This window comes from Triturus cristatus, chromosome 9, assembly GCF_964204655.1.
Source record: "Triturus cristatus chromosome 9, aTriCri1.1, whole genome shotgun sequence".
NCBI classification, from domain to species: Eukaryota; Metazoa; Chordata; class Amphibia; order Caudata; family Salamandridae; genus Triturus; species Triturus cristatus.
Window position 1 is genome coordinate 733,673,091 of NC_140592.1, and position 24,675 is coordinate 733,697,765.

The 24,675-nt window shown below is 49.9% G+C and overlaps 1 non-coding gene across 1 annotated transcript; it reads left to right on the top strand.

Moving 5' to 3' along the window:
• The first annotated feature begins 23,788 nt into the window (after nt 1-23,788).
• LOC146798661 (small nucleolar RNA SNORD27) lies at nt 23,789-23,857 on the top strand. The gene has a single exon (XR_014969384.1). It is a non-coding gene; the product is annotated as a small nucleolar RNA SNORD27 (small nucleolar RNA).
• Nucleotides 23,858-24,675: the final 818 nt, after the last annotated feature.

A 24,675-nucleotide genomic window follows, 5' to 3' on the forward strand; every position in this document is an offset into this window, starting at 1 on the left:
ATGGCGCGGCAGTCTAGATGAGAGGTCGACAGTTGTAAATACGATTCAGTCCTTTGGCAGATAGTGTAGTTAACATGCAACATTTCAATGGGATTTGGGAGAGCAACAACTTTGCAAAGGCCCTTTGTATTTGTGCCTTTGAAGTTCTAGATTCTTGAATCGACTTGCTATTGCAGCTGCAAGTTGTGCAGTAGTTTTGTGGCATATAATGGTGTAAAATCTTTAAATAAGGAGTATTTGTGCTTTCCACCCCTGTAAACTAACTTTTCGGCAATTAGCCTGCTACTCCAGAGCGCAATTGGGACACTTCACATCTATTAAGCATGTTATGTCGGAGAGCCAACTCTTAAGTAGACGTCGGAAGATGAGTTACGGGTGGATCTATGTATGGGTGAAGGGAGTTTCACAGTTCTGTGAATGGAGAAGCATGTATCACCCACCCAAACACGCTTGTTTGTATGGTTAGATTGTGAGAAAAGGTGCCAATCAAGAGCAGCGGTTCCTTTTGCATGTATTTGATTTTTATTCCTCATGAGTAGTCTTGTTTAAAGTGGCTTTTTATGACTCCAAGCAATACATGGATCTTCTGCCAGCCAGTAACCCAATTGTAGTTTATATGTAAGCAGTATGGCAGCAAAGTTTGTATCCATTGTAGTCTCTGTTAAAGATGGTAGAGGCTATTGGCATAATAGATTTTAGACTGCAAGAGCCTGGACCTTGTGTGGGAAGCTGGGGGGGGGGGGAAGTCACCAGTTTTATTGTATCTAAGCTTGCTCTTGCTAGTTATCCACTTGACTATAATAGCTTCGTGTTTTGGTAATTCTACTTTAGCCCATATTTTAACACCAACAGACCAAAGCTCCACAGTCAATCCCTCACCAATGTCTTGATGCACTAGTAATTGTGACCGAACATCCCATTACTAATGATCAAACCTGGGCCTGCTTAATCTCAATTACGGTGCGGATAACAAATAGACTTTCCTGCGCCAAATGATTTGCAGCATTACATTGTCATTACCAGCACTGATCAGTAAATCTCACCTCACATCCATAAAAACTAACAAATACTCCTTTACAGTAAAGCCCTAAAGACATTGGAAACTTACGAATTCAGATGACTCAAAGCAGTTAACGGACGACATGGCACCAACCCCAATAAAAAAAGTTTAAAAAACAATCCAGGTAGTGATTGGAAAGTTATGACTCGCTGCCCGACTATATGGCAACACTGCCTTAAGTATCTAAGGAAGTGATAGCTAGGCAGTATGGCTGCCAGTTTTGTTTTACTGATAACAATACAGACCATGTATTCATGAAAAGCCGGAAAATGGGTATTTGTGCTTGAGTGACTTCATTAATTTCAGACCAACAGCTGAGCAGATTAACAGCATATGAAGGTAAAAAGCTGGGTGGGATTTCCTTAAACTGTATATTTAAATATCTGTATTGTATGTGCATTATATAGTACATTTCATCTTCATATCCACAAGTTATGGACGTGTTGAAGCGCAAGTAGCATTCTACTCTGGAATTTGACAATTAGTGTAGTGAAATTATTTTTTTTTTTTTGGGTGGACATGGTCTGGGATGAAAAGGGTGGTGGGATGTTTTGGAGCTCATAGGAGAGGGAAGGTTTTAGTAAGGCTTTGTGGGGGGGGGGGGGTGTTGTAATAAGGTATGAGATGATGCAAGGGTCTAGAAAGGGTTATTTTGGGAATCCTAGTAATATGGGGTTGGAAATCCATGCGTCAACAGACTATATTGAGGTATAGTGATAGATGGGGTAGTGCAGTGGAAAGAGTTGTAGAAAGGTTTGAGGTAGAGTATAGATTAAGAGCAGTTTATGGTAAAATAGGGTAGTGCATTGGATATGCTGAATTAGAGGGAAAGCAATACTTATAGCCATAAGTGCTTTGAAGATGTATAGATGCATAAAGGAAGGTAGTATATGTAAAGATGCATTAAACTCCAGCTTTTAAGTGTTTCACTTAAAATTGATTTTTATTTCAATCTTGGATCTACAATTGCTTCACTATTGAATTAAAAAAATACTTAATTGGGCAGTCACATGTTAAAAACAATGTTACCATATGTACATTTGTAAAACTTAACCGGTTTATACAAAGGAATACTCATGGGTACAATCTATAGTAGTAATAAAATTCTTATATACAGATGGATATGCAGTATATTTCTGTTTGTGTATGGTTGTGGGGTAGAGCCAATTCTTCTGTTCTGAAGATGATGTGGTTTTCTGGATCTTATGTTCTAGTGTAAGGAGCCATAGTTTAGTTTAACAGAGATGGATGTGCCACCTATTTTCAATAATGGGAAGTGGGGGCCCCCTCACACCAGTTAGGTGTCATGCTTCAATCTGGATTGCTCCGTGTCAGGCCAGTGCTGCAATGCCTGACTGGAACCGTATGCGGGGCTCTTTGGCAGCAATTTGGTTTTTCCCCCAGCCGTATGGGTGAAATGCAGGTGAGGGGCTAGTGGTGTAGAAGTGATCAAAGAGGAGTAGGAGAAACATGAGGAGATGGTGCTCCAATGAGTAATCTGCGAGCCCACTCAAATAAAACCATCGGGAATGTCACTGGCAATTAAAATCAGGTGTCTAGGTTTTCATAGTCCTGGTCAAAATTTTAATTGGTCCTGGGAAAGGCCCATTTGTAATTGGTCTGTAGTCCGGGTTCAGCGGGTCCAAATCTCTTTTCAGTAATGGGTGTGTGACTTCTGGAAATTTTCAGCTAGTTAAGGAATTTCTGATGTTTCTTAACTGGGGTGGCAGCAGATGTTACAATTATCTTGAAGTTTTACAATGGACACTGGTCCAATGCAATGAGATCTACTTAATATAGAAGCACTCTTTCCTTTCTCATGACAGCCAGGTACTTAACTGTCAATGCCATGGATGATCAATTTCCAGAAACCAGTAGCTCAGTCTCAAAATCGAATGAAGTGGCCTGTTCAGCTGGAAAAAGCTAAAGTGATGGAGGAAACGCATCCCTTCAAGAAATCTGAAGTTAAATAAATGTGGAGGTGTGGCAAGCAACATGGGATGACTAAGACTCCCCGTGGCAGAGCATCGGCAGGAGTGCCAAAATCCATAAATCCGGCAACCTGAGTTTTCAGAGTTGTGTATGCTCAATACTATAGAACCTCTGCGCGGACCAGACAATCTGCCTGCTGGAACCTAACTCTGGAAGCCCAGGACCGAAGAACGCAGAAGGGCCTGCAGGGCAGAAGACTGCGTCCTGCGCGAGTCAGTTGACCTCTGGATCCCTGCCCTGGCAATCTAGAGACCCTAAGACTGCTATGGCAGGGCCAATGAGGGGTCCTCCTGAACGGATGATTGCTGCAACAAGGAGGCTGACCCATCTGCAGATGGAGCACTGGTCTTTAACGCCTGCCTCCCCGGGAGCCGGAGGTGCTTGCCAACGACCAAGGCAGATTTAGCCATGTGTGCCAGCAGCCAATCTGGGAACCCCCCACCCCCAAAAAGACCCAACAGGCAATACTGGTAGGGGATCTGCTGCAGCCCACCTGGCAAAGGTACGTGGATGCAGTAAGCAATGTGCTGCTTGGAATAGCCTGTGTCCAGGATTATCTAAAGTGCAGGATACAGCGAAAGTTTTCCCCTTCCACAAGTTTATTGTAAAAAGCAGTTTTAGACTTAATTATGCTAATTTGTTTTTGAATCTACTTGCACCAGTTAGGCTCCTACATGATTGTTGATCTCGGGGGCATCTCGCAAGATAATTGCACTAAAACTGCTTCGCTGCCGTGTCTTTGACCCAGTTAATGTGGAGAGTTACTGTTTTCTCCCCTTGGCAATTACACTACTTCCGGCCAGCTGTCCACTTCAATCGGGTGACGGTCTAGCCTATCACTGCCCAGCACGCCACTACTTCAGATGGGCCAATCCCGGAAGCGCCAAAGGCAAGCCTGTCTGCGCTCGGAACGTACTCTGTGCCAGCCATGCCACTGGTATGGGCTCAGAAGCCCATGGTCGGAAACCCATGTTACACTATAGTCTCAATACACTCATGGAGCTCCAAGGGGATAAATTGTGCTTGATTCAGTATAGTGCTGTTCCAACTGCGGCCTTACTGCCCAACTCACCCTACCATCTACACAATTTTTTTTGTTTAAATCTTTTCATTATTTTAATCAAACACTCTTTGGCAGCGTACATGACAGACAGGCGTTCGTAAGCATGTGCAGGTGATTATGCCGTACTGGGGCCGGTGACTGCTGAACCTTAACATTCATTTAAACATTGCGTCCGCTGCTTCCCACTCCAGAGCGAACGGTAGTATGTGTGACAGTTCTGGCGCAGTCTCACAAGGAGTGACAGGAGCAACCATACGTCGACCAAGGATCCGTACCTGTAAACATATGTCGCCCGCTCAGTTCAGGTATGGAAAAAACAGACAGGTTACATACAATTTACCAAGGGCTAAACATAACAGCATGGATTATTTATGCATACATGTTACTTCCCCCCCCCCCCCCTTCCACCACTATCTCCCCACCCTTCCATCCCCCCCCCCGGGTTCACTTGTGTGCGCCTCAGCTTTGACCACCCCTATGTGAGTACTGCCGCCGCAGCGTTGGGCTAGAGGCTGTGGGGGCATATTATCCCGTCAGTAGAGTAGCCTGCGGTCCACCCTCACCCACTCGCGCAGACACTGTCGACCGCCTCCAAAGGCCCCGCGCAACCCTCCGCTCCCAGGCGTCTTAAGTTCCCCCAGTAACTGCCCCGCCATGGGTTCCCTCCGCAGGCCCAGAGTTTCCTCCCTCCGGATAGCGGTCCCCTCTGCCCCAGCCCATGCCTGAAAAGAGGCGCTCCATGCCCTTACATGTGGCAATTCATGCGCCTTCCATCGCCTCGTAATAAGACGTTTTGCTACTCCTAGCCCCAGGTCTAGGAATAGGGACGTCACCTTATCTTTGCGGGATCTTTTGAAGTGGTGCAGAATGTGTTCAGGCCAGTCAAATGGGATGGAACGACCCACACTCCCCTGCAACAGCCCACTAACTACTCTCCAATAGGTGCCCAACCTCGGACAGCTCCTCAGCATGAGTAAGAAACCCGCCACCGGTTCACTGCACCTAGGGCACATTGCGTCGGTGCGATGGAAGTACTTATTAATCAACTCTGGTGTGAGGTAAGCCCTGTGCACAATGAATAACTGAATTTGGCGGAACCGCATGTTTCTGGGTATACGTACTGGACCCTTAAGTATCCTTTCCCACTCCTTGTCTGCCAGAGGTCTTCCCAGGTCCAAGTCCCATTTGGCGCGAAGCCGGTCCAAGCTGATCGACCGCTCCCTTAGTGAAGCCGCAAACCAATGAATCAAGTGCCCACCTCTCCCCACGACATGCAGATATTGCATGGTTAGGTGCAGGGTGTGCTCCGTGGTCATGTCCCCCCCCCCCCCCCATTTGGCAGTTAATCCCGCTATCAATGAGCGGTGTCAGGAACCCACCGGGCGGGAGCCCGTCCTCCGATACCAGGGTCTCGTATGGGATGAGCTCGCCATCCCGATACAGATCCCCCAGCGTACGCACATCAGCTTCCCACCAGTCCACCAGTGAGGGGGCCGTGAGCACTCCACCACCACCAGGGGAGCCCTCCAGTGGGATTGCCGGCGCATATGGGACAGCACGGGTGAGGTATAAGGCCCTCTGGAAGCACCTATGCGCCATTGTCAGAAGGAGCGGCAGCGGGCGCGCAACTGTGTGAAGGGGATGAAAGGACCTAGTTATACGCTCCAGTGAGTAAGGCGCCAATACCGTGGCCGTGTCATCTCTGCCTCTATCAGCCAACCAGCGGGCCACCCATTGCAGCTGAGCGGCCAAGTAGTAGTGTTCAAAGCAAGGAGCTGTTAGACCACCCCTGGCTGTCGGCAGAAACAATTTCGCGAGCGCCAGCTTATGCCTGGCAGCGCCCCAGATTAAGTCCCGCAGCATCTTATTTACTTTACCAAAAAATGCGGGGGGAATATACGTCGGCAAGTTAGCAAAGTAATACAGGAGACGGGGAAGCATGACCATTTTGGCGAGCGCCACCCTGCCCGTAATCGTCAGCGGGGGTGTGCTCCAGAAGTTCACCTGCGACTTGAGCGCCGTAACCGCCCTTCCCAAGTTCCCATCGAATAGGTCGGCCGGGCAACGATAAAATTGTATCCCCAGGTAGCGGAAGGTGTCTTCCTTCCATTGGACCAGCGTACCATCCAGACAGTATCCCGGGTCTTCAGTCTAGGCACTAAAAGCGTACAGACAGGATTTGGCTGCGTTCACCCGGAGTCCCGAGATAGCGGCAAACGTCCGCGGCAGCTGTGGCAGTCCCTCCAGAATGCGCCCCACATCTTTAACATAGACCAACAGGTCATCAGCATAGAGCGACACTTGGTGGACGGCGTCCCCCAGCGGTATACCATCCCCCAAAGTCACCCGCACAGCCAAGGGCTCGATCGCCAGAGCAAACAGGAGCGGGGACAGAGGTCACCCCTGCCGGGTGCCGCGGCCCACCGGTACTGCCTCCGAGACGTAGGGACACAGTCGGACACGGACCGTGGGGCGCCTGTAGAGTAGGTCGACCATCCTGAGGAATCCCTCGTCCAACCCATATTGCAGCAACACTGCAGACAGGTAGCCCCACTCCAGACAGTCAGCCCCACTCCAGACAGTCTAATGCCTTTTCCAAGTCTAGGATCAGGCACCCCGCTCTGGGCCACCTGTGCACTGCCTCAGTTGCCACCCTGAAGTACCGGCGAATGTTCAGCGACGTAGACCGCGCAGGGACAAAGCCGTTCTGGTCCGCGTGTACCAGATGGGGTACCACTGGCGCCAGCCGCTCCGCTAGTACTTTTGTGAGGGTTTTGTAATCCACATTAAGCATCGCCAGGGGTCGATATGAGCCCAGTGCCGTGTGGTCTCTGTCTGGCTTGGGCAGGGAGACCAGGAACGCCTCCCGCATGGAAGGGGAGAGCGACCCCTCCTCCAACGCTTTGTTGTAGAGCTCTCGCAGTAGCGGCGTCAGGGACTCGCAGTATGCTTTATAGTACTCTGCAGGTAGGCCGTCTGGCCCCAGTGTTTTCCCAGATGCCATTGACTGAATTGCCTCCCCAATTTCCTCTAGGGAGAGAGGCCCAGCAAGTACTGCATTATGTGCCTCTGGCCTCAGGCAACTGGATGGAGGCCAGAAACTCCCCAAGGAGGTGCCGAGGACCAGTCCCCCTTGCCTGGTACAGTTGTTTGTAGTGGTCAACGAAGGCCTGGTGTATTTTGCGTTGCGTGTACACCAGTACTCCGTCCTCCCTTTGAACCGTTCCTATTGGGGTGCGCCGGTCCTCCTGCCGTATCAGCCAAGCCAAAAGGCGGCCCGCTCTAGCATGTGTTCTGGCCGTATGTGCAGCATAATTGTGGCACCGGAGTCTCTCCAGGAGCTCCGCATGCTTTCCTCTGAGGTACTCCAGACTGTGCGAGTGCCTACCCCCTCCTTCTCCCTCTCTCTCGTACCGCAAGAGTTCCTCCTCCAGGCGTGCCAAGGAGTCCGAGAGGTCCCTACGTATGTTCCAGTTGGCCCCCCAGGCAATGCCCCCGGATGGTCACCTTGTTGGCATCCCACTCCACCAATGCACTGCTCACCGACCCTTCGTTCGCGTCAAAGAATGCCAATATAGCCGTACCAAGGGGGAGCGGAACTCCGAATCCTCCAGCGCACTTGGTTGGAGCCGCCAGGTGGGCACTGGCAGCCGGTCCGCCACCCAACTAATCTGAAACCACAAAAGGTTATGGTCGGAGTGCGTCCGGCCCAGATATTCTGAACGCGCAATAAGCGGGAGCAGCGACTGGGAGCCCACCATCCTGTCCAGTCGGACGTGCAGATCGTGTACTGCAGAGTAGTAAGAGTATATCCTGTCCCTCGGGTGAAGGGTGCGCCACAGATCCTGCAGCGCCCAGTGCGTGAGCCAGTGCCCGAGCACTGGATTCCGCCATCGCGGCATGCAGTGGAGGAAAGGATCTGTCCAACTAGACATCCAGTACCATATTAAAGTCACACCCCAACAGCCAGGGGAGCCCAGCGTAAGGATGTAGGAGTTGCGTCAGTCGCCCCAGGAAGGACGACTGATCCACATTGGGCGCATATAACGAGCCTAGCAACATCTCCTGCCCATTCAGCTTCCCCCGCACCAGCGTGTACCTGCCCTCACTGTCCACCACCTCCTCACAGCTGAAAGGGATGCCCGCTCGCACCCAGATCAACGTGCCTCGCGCAGAGTAAGTGGTGCCATACGTGTGTCCTCTCCAGCGTCAGGAAAGCCTGCCCAGTTCCAGTTGCGTCATGTGTCTCCTGCAGGAGGGCGATCCCGACGGAGTGTCTCTGTAAGTAGAAGATGGAGTAACGTTTTGACGGCGTGTGCATGCCCCGTATATTCCAGGTCACAATGTTGGTGTGCGTCATCGTGGAGCTGGTTAAGCAAGCAGGGCTGGGAGTAAAGTGCCCGCACCAGGGGGGGAGGGTGTGTTATGGCCAGGGGGAACATATGAATGCGCTGCCATGCGAACAATGTAACTACTGTGAACAGTTTAACAAAAAGGGCGTATTCCCAACGGGGCATCCGTCCAAACCTCAGATGCTAAATTAACAATGTGGTATGTCAGTATATTGCCTGGTGGGGTGCGTGTGCTATTATTGACTTGTTGGTACAATTCCCCCCTCCCTAGCCTCCTCTAGGTGAAGGGAGTGCAGTATCTCATCTAGCATGAAACTGCCGCGCTATCCGAGCGTGAGGTGCAGCAGTAGAGACCCACCGATGCAGCAGCCGGTGTCGCATGCTATGCGCAGGCCGCCCCCGTGTGGCCGCTCGCCCCCAGCACCCGTCCCACGCCCCCCCCCCCCACTGAGTCCCACGGGCCCCCATATCTTCCAACGCAGCTCCAGGGCAAGTGTGTGGTCGTGTCTAGTATGCATGGTTTAGATGATAGTCGTGCACAGCTCCAAGGTAATCTTTAGGTTAAAGGCGTAAATCGTGCTCCTTCGTTTACTCCCTGCTTTGGAGTATGTGCTATGAACTGAGGAAAGCACTAGCGCTGATCAGTGCTAGTGTCACAAAGGGCACTGATTTTTGGTGTGCTGGATTCACCAGCAAATTTTGATCAATAAAGTTTTCCAAACTTGAAATTGCTCTTCATTGCAGTATTTTATTCATACTTATGAAAATATATTCATGGAAGTATTCAATAGTTTATACTTGGTATTCAATTCCTTTTACAACAATCCATATATTCCCAACAATCCTTATATTCCTATTCCAATGCATTTCGGCCTGCTGGCCTTCATCTGGGAAATCTATGAAACAAAGAGTGGTATCTATCACTAATAATTCTTCAAAAACAAACCATGTTTAACTCACTAAATCTTTGTCACATATTATCTAGCACCATCACGTGATATACATACTATGCTACGTTCGACAATTGAAGTAGCCATTTACATTTACGCGTACAGATTATTTTCCGATGTTAAAACCAAATGCATGCGTGTTTTTTCTGCTGTTAACTGGAGCCTAGTAACATTATAAATTAATCTCGCAGTCAGATTTTGATCAAAATTTGCTGGTGAATCCAGCACACCAAAAATCAGTGCCCTTTGTGACACTAGTATGCATGGTTCCCACCCAAGTGTGGTACAGTGACATCTCATCACACAATCAAGTCAGCAGTCTGTGGGGTTACCACTGGTAAAGCCAAGTCTGCCGAGATCGCCGGGGACGATGCACCACTGGTCCCCGGAACACTGTGCGCACCAATCTCCATGCAATCGCTGCTGTGCCGTTCCCAGTGTCGCCACTGCTTCGAGTACCTCCTGCCGCTCCATTCTGATTCTCTCAGGGCTAGGCGCCACCGGCCCCGGCCGTGTCGACTGTCGAACTCCCCGTCGCTTACGCTTTCTGGGCCTTCTCTCCGGGCGGCTGTTGGGATCCGAGCTTGCGGGTCTCGTTCCCGTCCACTGCCCCGTCTCCTCCAGCCAGTCCCAGACATCCGCCGGGGAGTTGAAGAAACTGGTCCCTTACTTTGCCACCACGCGTAGGCGGGCTGGGAACAGCAGAGTAGGGCAGCGCCAGCTCCCGAAGCTGCTGTTTCACCACCAAGTAGTTGCTCCTGCGCCGCTGCACAGTTGCGGTGTAGTCCGGAAAGAACATGACTCTGCTACTGCCAACTGTCGGGTCCCCAGATTTGCGAGTTTCACTCAGGACCACATCCCTGTCGCGATAGTTAAGGAGCCTGAATAGAAACGGGCGGGGTCGTGCCCCCGGTCTGGGCTGCTGCGCAGGCACCCTGTGCGCTCTTTCCACCACAAAGTGTTGAGACAACACCCCCTGTGGCAAAAGATCCTGCAGCCAGCGCTCCACATACTGCTCCGGGTTTCTTCCTTCCACTCCCTCCGGAAGTCCCACGACGCGTATATTATTGCGGCGGGAGCACCCTTCTGCATCATCAACCCGGTCTTCAAGCGCATTGAGCCTGTCCAGCACAACCTGCAGTGCTGCGCTATGGCTCCGAGTAACGGGCTGGAGCTCCCGGAGTGTCTGGCTGTGGACCGCAACCCTCTCGGCCAGCTTACGATGGTCAGCATGAAGGAGCCTCTCCACCGCCGCAAGCATGACGTCCATTTTGGCCGAGAGGGCCGCCGATTGCGGCTCCATGTCTCCCCCTAGGCGCCCCTGTGTGGTGTCCAGGCTCCCCGTGCGTGACTGTCCCTGTTGTGTTTTGTCACGGAGCCTCCCCATCGCGTACTGCTGAGCAGTCAGCATCCACCGTCCGTCCACTGGCGGCGCGGGCGCAGCCGGGTGCAGGTCCCCCTGTGTCCCTGTGGTACACCTCCCTGTGCGGCTGCTGGAGCCTCCCCTCTGGTCCCAGGGTCCAAATGACCGACCTCAGACGGAAGCAGAAGTAAGCCCCACCCCCCCACTCGCGCAGGCTCCGAGGGGAGAAGCTGTTCCGGCGACGTCCCCGGGTCAGTAAGGGGGCTTCCAGATCGCTGCGCCTTGTGTCCCCCTCCAGGTCAGCACGTCCCCTCCCGTGCCTCGCTGTTGCACCGACCAGTAGGATCTTCTGTGGCTCCCCGCAGCAGCGCTGAAATCGTTCAAACCAGTCCCACTCCGGCCTCACCAGGTACACCCGACAGGCGCCCGCTTGGGCCTCCTGTGTCTCCCCTCAGCAGCGCTGATTGCGATTAAGCCAGTCCCACACCGGGTACACCCGACAGGCGCCCGCCGGCTATCCGCTGGGTCCCCAGGCTCGTGGGGTGTCACCGATCCGACTCCGCGGTCACCGGAGTACCTTCTGGGCCTCCACACCCAGTATCCAGCACGCAGTCTTGTAGGGGGTCCCCTACCTCCCCACTGTCTGGCCCTCGCCGCAGCTTGCAGCGGTAGACTCACCGCACACAGGAGCTCCCGCCGCCGCCTTCAAGATGGCGCCTTTCACGAAATGGCACCTGCTGTCGGTTGCACCAGTCCCTCAGCAGCGAGCCTCCAGGCTCTCCAGGCCGTCCGGTCACTCTCCCTTTCCACTGCTGTGCCCCCAAACGGCCGCTCCGCTCTGCAGCCCCCGATGTGCGCCTGCCCCGGGGCGCAGCAGTCCGATCTCCTCTTTCTGCTCCTCGCCGCAATTGTGGCCACAGCTCACCCGGGCCTCCGCTCACCCCACAGCGGCAGCAGGGACTGTTCCCCAGGTTCCACAATCACCACCAGCCTACTTCTCACCCAGTCGCCGCAGGACTCACTGTACTTGTGGGGCCCACGTAGGCCCGGGGCCCCAGCGCTCCGTCCGCTGCTCCACTGCAAATGCCTCAAACAGCGGCGACCGTCCCCTCTGCTCAGGGCGATGAACTTCCTGCAGGCTGCACGGCCCTTCGGGTCACGCCACTCCCCCGAGTCGCGGGTCCGCTGCACTCATCCACCAGTCGCTCCGCAGGCCATGACGGGCCCCCATGGCTCTGCTCAGATCGCTGCCCCTCCTCGCCACGGCACCTCAGCTGGGCCCTCCGTCCCACCACAGCACCCGGTAGGGAGCCCCCAGTCAGTCCCTGCGGCCAGCTCTCGGAAGCACGCGGCCCGCAGTCTTTGGGGTGCACTGCCCACCGGGGAGGAACGGCCGCTCACTCAGCACGTCCCCAAAGCCGACGTCCAGTGCGGCCTCTGCTTCCAGCGGCCAGCTCTTGACGTGCGGGCGGCCACACGCGCCCTCTCCTTCCGGGCCCCGCTAGGTCGCGGCGCCCCGCAGCTTCCAGACTGCTGGACCTCACAAGCCTCCCTGCCGCTTCCCCACACCAGATCAGCGTCCAACGGGCCCTTCACAGGAGAACTTGCAGGATTTATCGGAGGTAACGGTCGGAGCCTCAGGCACTGGCGCCCGCCATGTTAGCCGGTTGGCCACGCCCCCCTCCCTACCATCTACACAATAATCCTAAAATACATCACAAAGGTACCCTGTGCCCTCAGTAATGCTAGATCAATCAAGAATGCTGTCTCCTTCCGAGAATTCCTGGAATCAAACCAGATCAAAATAGCCTTTGTTACAGTGACTTGGGCAGATGCCTCTTCGGACCCAGATCTTTAATTGGCCCCACCTTTAGGATATAAAATCCACTAGCTAGATCAGTTAGAGAAAAAAGGTAGGGTTATTGCCCTGATTCTTAAGGCCAGTTTTAAGTCTTCTATTAAAACAAATGTGGTCATTAAGGACTGTATCGCTTAATTTTAGAATTGAATGGTCAACGCTCTGTTAGCGGGAGTCTACTCTGACCGCCCAAACCCAAGGTCTCTTTCTTGACAACCTAGACACTTTGCTAGCACACAAAGCGGAGCACCCAAATTTCAGTGCGAGGGGATTTTAACTTCCATTTTGAAAAAAAATTGTCGACACTGAGACAAAAGCACTCTTAGACCATATGGACAGTGTTGAATTGTGCCAACTGATAAAAGGACCAACTCATAGAGCTGGGCACTGTTTAGATGGGATCTTCTCAGATAACCCACTCTTAATTGGACTGGAGTGTTGCACTTGGTCTGGTCAGACCACAAAGCAGTCCTAGTTTACATTTCACTACGGCTCAATTTAATTCAAAATTCCCCGAGAACGGTATATCAGTTGCCCTTAGAAGAAAGTTGTGGCCAACTCCCTCAACCCCACCCTTTAAGAGAGCTTACATGACTTATCCTCTGACCCGATCATGCCTCAGCTCAATATCCCGTATGGCTTTACTCCGCCATGATACAACTAGCACCCCCTAAACAATGTCTCTGATCCAGGAGGTTACCATCTGAACTCTGGTTCAATGACTCATTGAAATCCCACAAACTACTCTGCCGCAAATCTGAGGAAGTGGAGACTTGAAAATAATACAAAGACCAGAATGGAATATAAGACCTCCCTCACTATTAAACTCGTCCTCAGGGAAAAGGCTGCACACTTCGCTAAGGAAATCAAAGTGGCCACTAACTGCCCAGCACTGTAAAAAAAAAAAAAAAGAACTTGCAAACTTGCCGAATGCGCCAGACATCAATATCCGTCAATTCTTCAATTCGCTAGGTGACTCCTTTCAACAAAGTTATGTCCGTTTTTGACCTGTTTGCACAGCAAGATAACCAGCCGGCCCAGACATGGGCCCGGCGTAACAGAATACAAGCAGTCCACCAGGACTTGACACAAGACTCCCTTGAATCAGTTACTCCTTTTCTACGTTAACTGTGGAACAAACCACTAAATATCGCAATGACCAATTTGGGCTCCCCACTAGATCCATGCCCTCCTGAAATCATGCACAGATCACTTCAAATCATTGCCATCCCACTAACAGCAATTTTTAATTCAATGTTCTTAACTGGTAAATTTCCCACAGAATAGAAGAAAGTCTGTTCTTCCTCTTCAGAAACCAAACCTGGACGCTAAGGAGACCTTTAATTACATGCCGAGATCTAGACTCCCCTTCCTGGCAAAGGTGATTGAAAGGGCGATGGACACCGAACTGTCTTTGTCAACGATACCATTCTTGATTCCTCCCAGTTTGGCTTCCGTGCTCAGCATTGTACCGAGCCGGCCTTTATCACTGCCACGGAGGAACGCTGTATGATACTAGATGGTGGGGGAGAACGCAACTCTGATCCTCCTGGACCGGTCAGCAGCCTTTAACACGGTTAACCATGGGCTGCTGCAGGAGCGACTCACTTCCATTGGGATCAGGGGGAAAGCGCTCTCCCTGTTGGGGATCTTTACTGTCGGAACGATCCCAGGAGGTGGCCCTTGGTAACATTGTATCCCCTCATGCTGCCCTGTGGAGTCCCACAGGGCTCCTCTCTGAGCCCTACCCTTTTTAATCTGTGTCACCCCTTTGGCTAGACTAGTAAAAAGCTATTGATTTACTCTGTCATATGCAGACGACACTCGGATCATTGTCTCAGTAAGCAGTCCAGCTAGACAGCCATTCGGTTCCATGAATGTATGAGCCACATTGCCAACTGGATGTCAGATAACTGCCTAAAGTTAAACTCCGCTAAGACAGGTTTTGTTGCTAGGGAACAATCCAACTGTTTGGATAGTTGGTGGCCAGTCCAACTTGGCGCCCTGCCCAAACCAGTGCTTGAGGCCAAAAATCTTGGAGTAATCTTTGACACCAAGCTGTCATTTGAGTCACAAATCAATTCAACCACCTCCGCATGCTTAATCTTGAAAATGCTGAGATAGTTCTGGCAAAACCTTTAGACTTAAAGGAGGTTGTAACGGTGCTTATTGCCTCACGACTGGACTACTGAAAGGCCCATTTATCTAGCGCCCCCAAGTGTAGTATTAATAAACTACAACAGTACAGAATGTGGCAGCTATAAGTGATGCTGGGCATCCCCAAATTTGATTCAATTGCCCCGTCATTGGCCCGACTCCACTGGCTACCTGTAGCTAAGAATTCAATTTAAATCTCTATGCATTGCATTTAAATCCCTCTAACTGGGCCAAACCATCTGGCAATTTTTAAAACCTGTACACGTGCCGGAGCCCTCCAGTCCACCAACCTGGGAAATTTACTTGTTCCTAGAGTCAGCAGGGCCAGATGGGGTGGTAAGAGCTTTACGGCTACAACTGCCAGCCTATGGAACTCTCGAACAGTCCTTCTGGAAAAAAGTGCCCAGTCTCCTCAAATTCAGGAAAGGCCTTAAAACGTGGCTGTTCTCAGCTTAACTGTACTGCAGTGTTTGCCCCGAGCAACCTATACCGAAGGCAGCGCTTAGTCACCTCAGGGTATGTCGCGCTTTATAAATCATTCATCATCCCACCCACCCATAAAGACCAGTGGGCCAGAGGTGCAACGCGGTCGGGACCAGGCTGCAACACAATACAAGAAGGTAAACTAGTCTTGAAGCTGGTCTTTAGGTCTCGCCTGACCCAGCGCATACGCTGGTCAGGCGAGACTTTTAGTAAGGGCTTAAAAAAATGCTACCATGGCCGGCCTACAGCTTGCGTGCATGGGCGCGGGCACATGCTTACGAGCAGAGGTGCCATATGGCTTTCCTCGTCATGCTCAATAAGCGCATCACTCGCTGCGCTTGATCGCGATAACTTTCGCGGTCTGACAGTTTTTTACCATGTCAACTCTTCATATCTTTGCAGTGTTTTCTCTGCATATATCCCTTTTTGGGGTGTTCACTTCCTGTCAACTTCAAAACATGGTTCAGAGGAAAGTGTTTTCGTCTCTCTTCTCTCTGCCATTTTAGGTTTTTATTATTTTTCTCCCGATCCCACTAACTTTATTATGTATTCCTTTAGAGGACTACACTAGTCTTTGTACTTATTCAATCTTTTGCTAGCCTAATGCAGCGGCCCGTGATGGTTCCAGCAGCCGGGCGCCGGGGCGTGACCTTGGTGCTAGTGCGACACTGCGTGGGGAGCTGCCTGGGCCGCTCTGTTACACTGGGGGCTGGCCTGCTACTGCCCACCTCAGCAGTGGTGCCAGTTCTGCTGCTTGCAGTTGGCGCTTGGTCACACTAGGCCTGCAAGGCTGGCTGCTCCTGGTGCCCTCACCCAAAGCTTGGTCAAACGGTACACCCCCTGCCTCTCTCTCCACGCCATGATTATGTTCAGCTATCTTGGCCACCCCAAGGCATATGCCGAGGAGTCCCGAAGTCCGCAGCAGTGCTTGAGAGGCATCAGAGACCGAACTGCTGTACCAAGCCCACAGAGGAAGCTTAGTTACAGGTAAAAGCAATGGAACTTGAGGAGAGAACGGGTTTTCAACAGTTCCTATTTGTCATTGACATGACTGGATTTATTTGCGTCATTGACATCTTGACTGGTTTCTTTAGATTTGGAGCGATCATAGTAACTCCTTGAGGCAGGGGTTTGGCAAACTTACTCTAACTCAATGTATGTAAGGGTTTGAGAGGAAAAGCTCCGTCTGGATTGATGCATGTTTCTCATCACCATTAGGACATGGTAAGAAAAACTTGTATTGTTTGCCTCTGCTGCTCGCGTTTTTTGGATTGTAGTGATTAGTGTTTTTGTTTACTTTGTGCGCCGGCTTGAAGAGGTTCACAGCTGCTTCATTTGCAGCGCTTCATCTTTTCAAGGCTGCATTTTTTTAATTTTTTACTTTTGGCGCAGTGTTCATAGAGACCTAGTAACAAATGTTGAGATGCAGGGCATAGAAGCTGCATTAATGGATGCATGTAAGCTATGTCAGTCTGAATTTGTTATACATCCTACATGCGTTCAGTCCTATTCTTCTAAAGTTGCTATCTGCGACCAATTCTGACCTGTTACTGGTTCGATCATAAAGGCACAGACATTGACGAGACCTAACCACTGCTACCCTCTCTGCTCTGTCCATTTTCCCAGCCTTCTGTCACACCCTAGCCTCCCGTTAGGTGGCAACTTTCTTTTGCCACACAAGTATTACCTTTCTGTGTACTCAGCAGGTCCCTTGACTTTACCCTACACTGTAAACTGGACACTGCCACCTTTTAGTGGCATCCTTGTCCCACCCAGCCTCTATATGCACTACCTGCAGGCCGCCCAAGCAGCCGCGCGGCCAATGCTTGTTTATGTATAGTTCGTTTACGTGCACTTCTGCAGTACACCAAAGTGATACGACGTGTCCTTAAAGTTCCATGCTAACGTTATAATAACGTCTAAACACAACAGCTGCTCTCCTTATCTTTTATGTCTATTTTTTCACTCTTCACACCAATAACTGACAATTAACGCCATAATATACCCCAAAATAGCTTTTGGAAGTGGTATCTCGTTTTCCGAAGCTCGCAGACACGCTCTAGCGGTTGGTAAATAAGCCAGGCTGGCTCACCCCTCCTCCTCCTCTGCTGCACGCTGCCTGGCGCGACGAGGCTGCCCTCGGGGTGCCACGGCTGTTTTACCAGTCTGCATTATCAAGCCTGTCTGCGCTTTCACTTCCAGGACCCGGTCTCTTGTCCCTCGATTCTGCGAGGCAGAGAATATACTCACATATGGTGGGTGGGGCCAGCTGCAGCCACATGGAAGCCGGCTGACTGCTGGCCAGCTACAACTGTTTCCAGAGTTGTCAGCATAACCCTGTGTGTGGTGCTGGAAACACAACCTCCCTTCCAGCAACAAATGATAACTTTTGGGGAAAAAATATAATATTGACAAAGGTCCGATGTCGTGTAACAATGTTGGGTATGTATGTCAACACTTTGCATTCTGGGATTTGTAGTTTTGTTTGGAAATACCAGCTTTCAATGTTGCCATTAGAGATCAAGGCTGGTCAGCCAGCTGTCATGTACAGCATGGTGCTACACAATAGCTGTCGACTTGACATACATGTTACTTTAAATGTTTCTTATTTTTGTCAGTTTTTTATAGCGCTTACTTGACCAGAAGGTATCAAAGTGCTTTACATGAGCACTATTTTTTACACAAGGACACATTTGTTTTTTTTGTTAGGCACGGGAGATTAAGGGATTTGCCCAGAATCGCAGGATGTTGAGCGTCATTCCCCAGACTCAAACAAGCATTGGCATAGCCAATAGGTCTCGCCTTTGGGACCTTATAAGTGTTTAGCCATGCAGCAGTTGATGTTGCACCAAGGATATTGTGCTGCATAACTAAATACTTATAAGGTCCCAAAAGCGAGACCTATTGGCTATGCCAATGCTTGTTCACAGTTGACATTGTGGCCCAGTCGGTAAACATCGCATGCCATTATAACGCAAGCTGTTAATGAGTTGCTGTAGGGGGCGGAAGGCGTTGGATTTTATATCCAACACCTTCCCTACTGTTGCACAGATGAGTTGGAATAGTAAATTATACTATGCCAACATCCAGCGCCCCCTTACAGCAAGTATTTGTAATGACTTGTGTTGTAATGGTCTGCGATGTAACAACGTGTTGCGGTAATGGCATGTGTTCTAAATGCATGCGGTGTAACGTGGCCTTTTCGGCCCATTCACCCTTGCGTCTAGCTGCGTAGTTTTGCTTTGTTTTTTGCAGAGGGGGGGCAGGCTGTGCTGCAACGATAACCAGGCTCTCTTTCTGACTGCTAGTGGAGAATTCTTTACCAGATCCTGAGCACCATAGCCTATCCACAACAGGTGCGAGGGGTTTATGTGCTTCCAGCCCATCTAAAGCTTAGATTATTTTTTTATCCTCTCCTAGAATGGCTTGTTGCAAACCGCTTCATCCAGGTATGTTCAGCTGCACGCAATTTAAGGTGTGGCCCTAGAATGTAGTCATAAATCGCTCTGTAGTTTAAAGTGCATTAAGACTGTCTAGCGATGATGTTTAACAAGCACATAGCTGACCCTTTGTGATGTATCGTAACGCTGAGCTAGTTGCCCTGCTTATGAGTAGGACTAGTTGTGTCAACTGTAATGCATCCGTTTTTGCTTTCAGGCCTGGCGTTCACGCTGCAAAGCGCGATACACAACTCTGCTGACTCCAGGTTAGTTTGTACCTTCATATCCTGGGTTTTCAGGCCTTTTTATTTATTTAATGCGTTTTTATATAGCGCGGACTTTAACCGAAGGTGTCAGAGCGCTTCACAATAGGAACAGTAATGATACATAAGGAGATAAATTACAAGTGAGCATGTTACAAAAGCAAATGTTACGTTACATGAGGCAATAGTGACAATTGTGCAAGTATCGGGAGCAAACAAAATACAAGAGGTAGCAAACGATACGTTACAAAAGGAAAAAGTGACATGTGCAGGTTACAAGAGCATACAAAGTACACGTAGAGGTAAAAAATTGCAATAACTGGCAGACACTCAAAACACAAACAAAAGTTATGTTACATGAGGCAGTGGTGGCCGTCGTGCATGTATCAAAAGCAAACAAAATACAAGAGGTAGCAAACGCTACGTTACAAAAGGAAAGTTGACATGTGTGCATGTTACAAAAGAGTACAAAGTACAAGTAGAGGTATAATACTGCACTAAATGGCAGACACTCAAAACACACAAACACACTGGGAAGGCACTTCTATAGGCATGGAGAACAGAATTTCCTATAATGGAAGGACTTCCTTCAGAAAATAGAGGGCGTGTATTAAATTTGGAAGTGTCTTTGAAGGAGGAGAGCTTTGAGGTCAGTTTTGAAGGCCTGGGAAGATGTGGTGGTCCGGAGATGAGGCAGAAGTGAGTTCCAGATTCTCACCGCGTTGCCTGAAAAGGATTGGGCCATCGATCTTTCCTTCTTGAAAGAGGGAGGTTCAAGCAATACATTTTCTGCATTACGTGATGGTCTGGAGCCTCCAGAGTTTGTTTATTCGCCAGGTAGCGAGGGGAGGAGGAGTGCAAGGCTTTGTGGGTGATACAGGCAGTCTTGTAGATAGATCTTGCCTCTATGAGAAGCCAACGGAGGGTGGATAAAATGGGTGTGATGTGGTTGCTTCTTTTGGCCCCATATATGAAACGAGCTGCTGAATGGAGAATAGACTTCAGGGAGGACAGGTGGGATTTGGGGAGGCCAGTAAGAAGAGAATTGCAGTAGTCCAATCTGGAGAGAACCAGCGATTGGACCTGGGTTTTAAGGTCGTGCTCTGGGGAAAAAGCGACGAATCCCCCAAAGAAGGCGCAGTTGGTATCGAGCGGACTTTGCAATGGAATCGATGTGGGAGAGTAGATTGAGTTTATCGAGTATGACACCAAGGGATTTTGCGCTGTCGACAATGATGGGTTTATTGTTCACTAGATTCATCTGATCCATCCATGATTGCACTGGGGGAGGAGAAAGTGAGGAGGAGAGGAGGGGGAATTCAGTTTTGGAGGGATTCAGTTTTGGAGGGATTCAGGATCAGTTGATGAGTTAACATCCAGTTTTGAATGGAGTCGAGAGTAGAGCTTAGGAAGGAGAGATCATGAGTGGAGGCCACCTTAAGGTAGATTTGAGTGTCGTCTGCATATGGATGTTAGTGGATCCTGGATTTCCCAACGGTTCTAAATAGAGATTGAACAATGTGGGTGCAAGTATAGAGCCTTGAGGAACACCTTGACCGACCGCCAAAGGAGATGAAAGACTGTTCGCCTATTTTGATAATTTGGGGTCTATCAGAGAGGAAGGAGGCAAACCATTTAAGCACAGTGCCCTCCATGCCATTCTCTGTTGGAGAGTGTTGTGATTGACAGTGTCAAAGGCTGCAGAAAGGTCAAGGAGGGTTATAAGACAAGACTCTCCCAAATAAAGTATCTGCAGCGCGTCATCAATCACTTGCAGCAGGGCTGTTTCAGTGCTTCAGTTTTGCATGAAGCCGGACTGGAAATTGTCAAGAAGATCATTGTCCTTGATATGACGAGAGAGTAGTCTCGCTACACATTTTTCTGTGATTTTCGCAAGAAAGGGTAGGTTAGTAATGGGGTGGTAGTTGTTGAGGTCATTCGCATCAGCGGTGGGTTTTTTAAGCAGAGGGGTGACCTGTCAAGTTTTGAAGGAAACAGGAAGGGAGTCTTGACTGAGGGAGAGGTTGACCAGAGTGGTCCAATAGGAAAGAGAATGGGTATAGAAGTCAATGGCAATGGCACTAGGGATGGGATCAAGAGAATGGTTAGAGAGCTTTGTATCGAGGATGCATTTAAGGAGGGCATTATCAGAGATGGGGTCAAAGTTTTGCCAAATGGTTAAGGATTTGCGCTCCTCTGTAGGGGTAGGATGAATGACCTGATCTACAAGTGATTTCACCTTTTCGTCAAAGAATATAGCGAATTCTGCTGCTTCCTTAGTAGAATCCTCCAACTTTGAGGATTGGAGGTTGGGGGAGAGCTGTTTGGGTTCTTGATGAGGTCGAATAGTTTTTTGAGTCTATTTGTGGCTGAGTCAAGGAGGGATTTGAAGTGCGACGCTTTTCCAAGGAAGATGTGCTTGTGGTACTTGGATCTTGCTGAACGAAGCGTGGCCAAATTTTCGGTGGAGGGCGCTTGTCTCCATTGTTTCTCAAGGACTCTTAGGTACTTCCTTTCTTCATAGAGGGATTTGTTGAACCAAGGTGCTGAGGGAGTGGGCCTTTTCTTTTTGCTTTGGAGAGGAGCGACATTATTGATTTAGACTGCAAGGACTGTGAGGCATTGGGAGGTGGGTTTGTTAACATCTAGGTCCGGGTCTAGCCTTGGAAGTGATAGCAAAGCAGAATTACAGAAGGTACTGAGGTCAATATTTTTAGTGTCACGGAACCAGGAAGTAGCCCTCTTAGGCTGGCCGAGAGTTATAGAGTGTGATAGTTGAAGAGAGAATGGGATGAGGAGGTGGTCAGACCAGTCTACATGAATAGGGGTAGCGATGATCAGCAAGCCTGCTTTAGAAATAACAAGGTCCAGGATTGAGCCCTTAGAGTGTTTCAGCGCAGTGTTGGTTAAGATCGTTTGCAGAGAGGAAGGTGGCCAGCAAATTCGCATAGGTGTCTTGAGGCGAGCCCCAGTGGACATTGAAGTCACCCACGAAGATCTGATTGTCACTTTGCGAGTATTGGGCGCTGATGCAATCTGTGAGTTCCTCCATAAACGAAGGGCTGCTACCAGGCGGGTGGTAAATAGCATAGAATCTGAGAGGTGAGCGGTGGTGCAATTGAAGCTCAAGAGATAGGCATTCAAAAGTGTGGAAGGAGCTGTTAGGAAGAGCCTTAAGTTGAAGGGAGTTTCTAAAGATGACTGCAACAACTCCCCCAACTTTGTCAATTCTGTCTTTTCGAAGTATAGAATAGCCTGTGGGTACAAGGAGATCAAACATAGAGTGAGAGTTATTGTTGAACCAGGTCTCTGTGAGGAAGAGCATGTCAATATTGTGCAAGTTGATGGTATCGGAGATTTCAAGTTTGTGTTTTATTGCAGATCTGCAGTTGTGGAGCATACAGCGCAGCTCTGTCGCGACTGTTTTGGTGACGGGGGCACTTGGGCTATGAGGGGTGATGGGGATATTGTACTTGTATGATGGTGCTCGGGAGGGTTTAGGTGGATGAGTGGTTCTGACAGGAGATGGTCGGAATAGTGTAGATAGGGTTACTGGGAAGTGAAAGTGGAAGAAGGGTGGCGTTCGAGTGCTTGTGTGAATTTACAGACGACAGGCTATGCTTAGCTATTATGGGGGCGAGGTGCATCTCGTGGGAGGATGAGTGTTTTCTAAAGGAATTGAGGTGTATGAAAGTCGATCTTGGAGCTTAAAACTAAAAGGGTAGCTTCAAGTTGGGAGATGGAGGTGATTAGAGAGCCTAGCTTATTTTCCAGAGAGTAAGGCAGAGCAGGGCATGTTGGGTGGCTTGATGGAAACAGGAGGGGGTGCACTTGCCGGTGGAAGGCAGGGAGAGGTGGGAGGAGGGGAGTAGGGGTATAGGGTTCAGAGGTGGGGAAAGGTGTTGGATGAGAGCATGAGTTGGTGCACAAGGGGTGGAAGGAGAGTTGTCTTTGTTGGCGTTGCAAGAATGATGGGAATTAAGGACAAAATTAGGGGGGGAGAGGAGCAAGGCGGTGGGGCAGAAGGAGAGGGGAGGAGTGTGTGGAGTCATAGGGATGAAGGAGGTTTGGGAGGAAGAGAGGGGAGGGGGTTGGAGAGGTCCTGGCAGCTAAGTGAGGTGGCTGTGAGGGAGCGGGTATCTGGCAGAGTGGGGGGGGTTGGGAGATAGGGAAATTGAAGAAAGGAAGTGGTTCTGCTTGGCCCGAGGGAGGGAAAGGGTTACCAGGGGGGGAAGGGGGTAGCACAGCATTGCTGGAGGAGTGTGGGGAAGGAGAGAGATGGAATGTATTTGTGGAGAAATTGGGGGTTGCGCAGGAGCTAATGAGGAATTCTCGCGTGGGGAGTGGGCGTTCTTTTGATATTGGTGTTATAAGTACCTTTGGGTTTCTCTCCCTAATTAGCAACTCCCGTGAACCGAAGCTTAACCATCAGTGGCGCTTGAGGGAGCAAACTACTTCGGTCAAGTGTCTTAAACAACGTGCCAAGGTTTGAGCTGCGTGGCTCAAAAGCAACGTTATTTTTGACCATTTTAGAGTTGTTTAAAACACTCTGGCCTCTGCAGATGAGGAATAATATTAAAGGTAACTGCTCTACACTATTTTTAGCACCACTCGTAGAATTTGGCAGGTTCTGCAGTAAATGTATTCAATGGGATCTTTTTCGTACATGGCACCGAGTTATTAGCTATTTCTTAGTCCGGTTTGACTTGCTGTATAATCCGCTACGGACTTTAAATTATGACGCCAAACCAGTAGCCTAGAATGAATTCTTCTGTGCTTTTAATGCGCTCGCTACAAGGGTTTTTCTGTTCCGTGATGAATTCTGTAGACAAGCATATGGCTGACTGTATGGTGATGCCATCTTTAATCTGAGAACAGAATAATGAAAGGGCGGGCGATGCCCAGAAACTCTTGTCATGGGCAAGAGAACCACTTGTATGCTTAGTGGCTGGTAATGGTCACACGACTAACGCTTTTTTTTCTCCCCAGGGTGATGCTCCATGAATGGACACTCGCAGGTATGTGCTAGTCTGTCGGGATGGGAGGACTTGGTTTTGATATTTCTTTACCTCCACATGATGTTTTAAGTCTCGTTCGTCTGAAACTCTGTGAAGAACACTCATAGCATGGTGGAGTTCTGATGGTGGCAAAGCGGCGAGGGTGCATGTGATGGTGTCTACGACCTGCTCTTATACCTGCGCATCTTTCTTTCAGATCCGTCGTGACTCGCCAGGAAGCAGGCATGGCAGGTAAACTACGCTCTAAAATTACTTCTAGGCTGGCTGCGGTAGTCTGAGAGGATGATATGGGTTAACCCATTACTAGCTGGACGACTTCGGTCTTATGGCATCTAAGTCACCAAAGCCCTGATCTGACTGCCCTCATCTTTTCTATTGTTCACTTGGTGAGTGTCCGAGACTGACGCAGTCTTTACTTTCTAGGTGGCTGTACTGATGCTGAGGCGGACTCCTTTCAAGGTATGGATTACTCCAGCTCTAGGGGTGTCGGGAAGCGTCTGCATCTCTTTAGCTGGGTTGGGTTCAAGGAAGGGTGGTAGGGCCGGTATTGCCGCCCCTCTTGGTAATTGTGATATTTGTGCCACTAGCGTGCTTATTGTGGGGCCCAGCCTTCCACAGGGAAGGAGTAGGGATATGGCAGCGCCCCTCGGGGGGCCTTGCTAGCTCAGATGAGCAC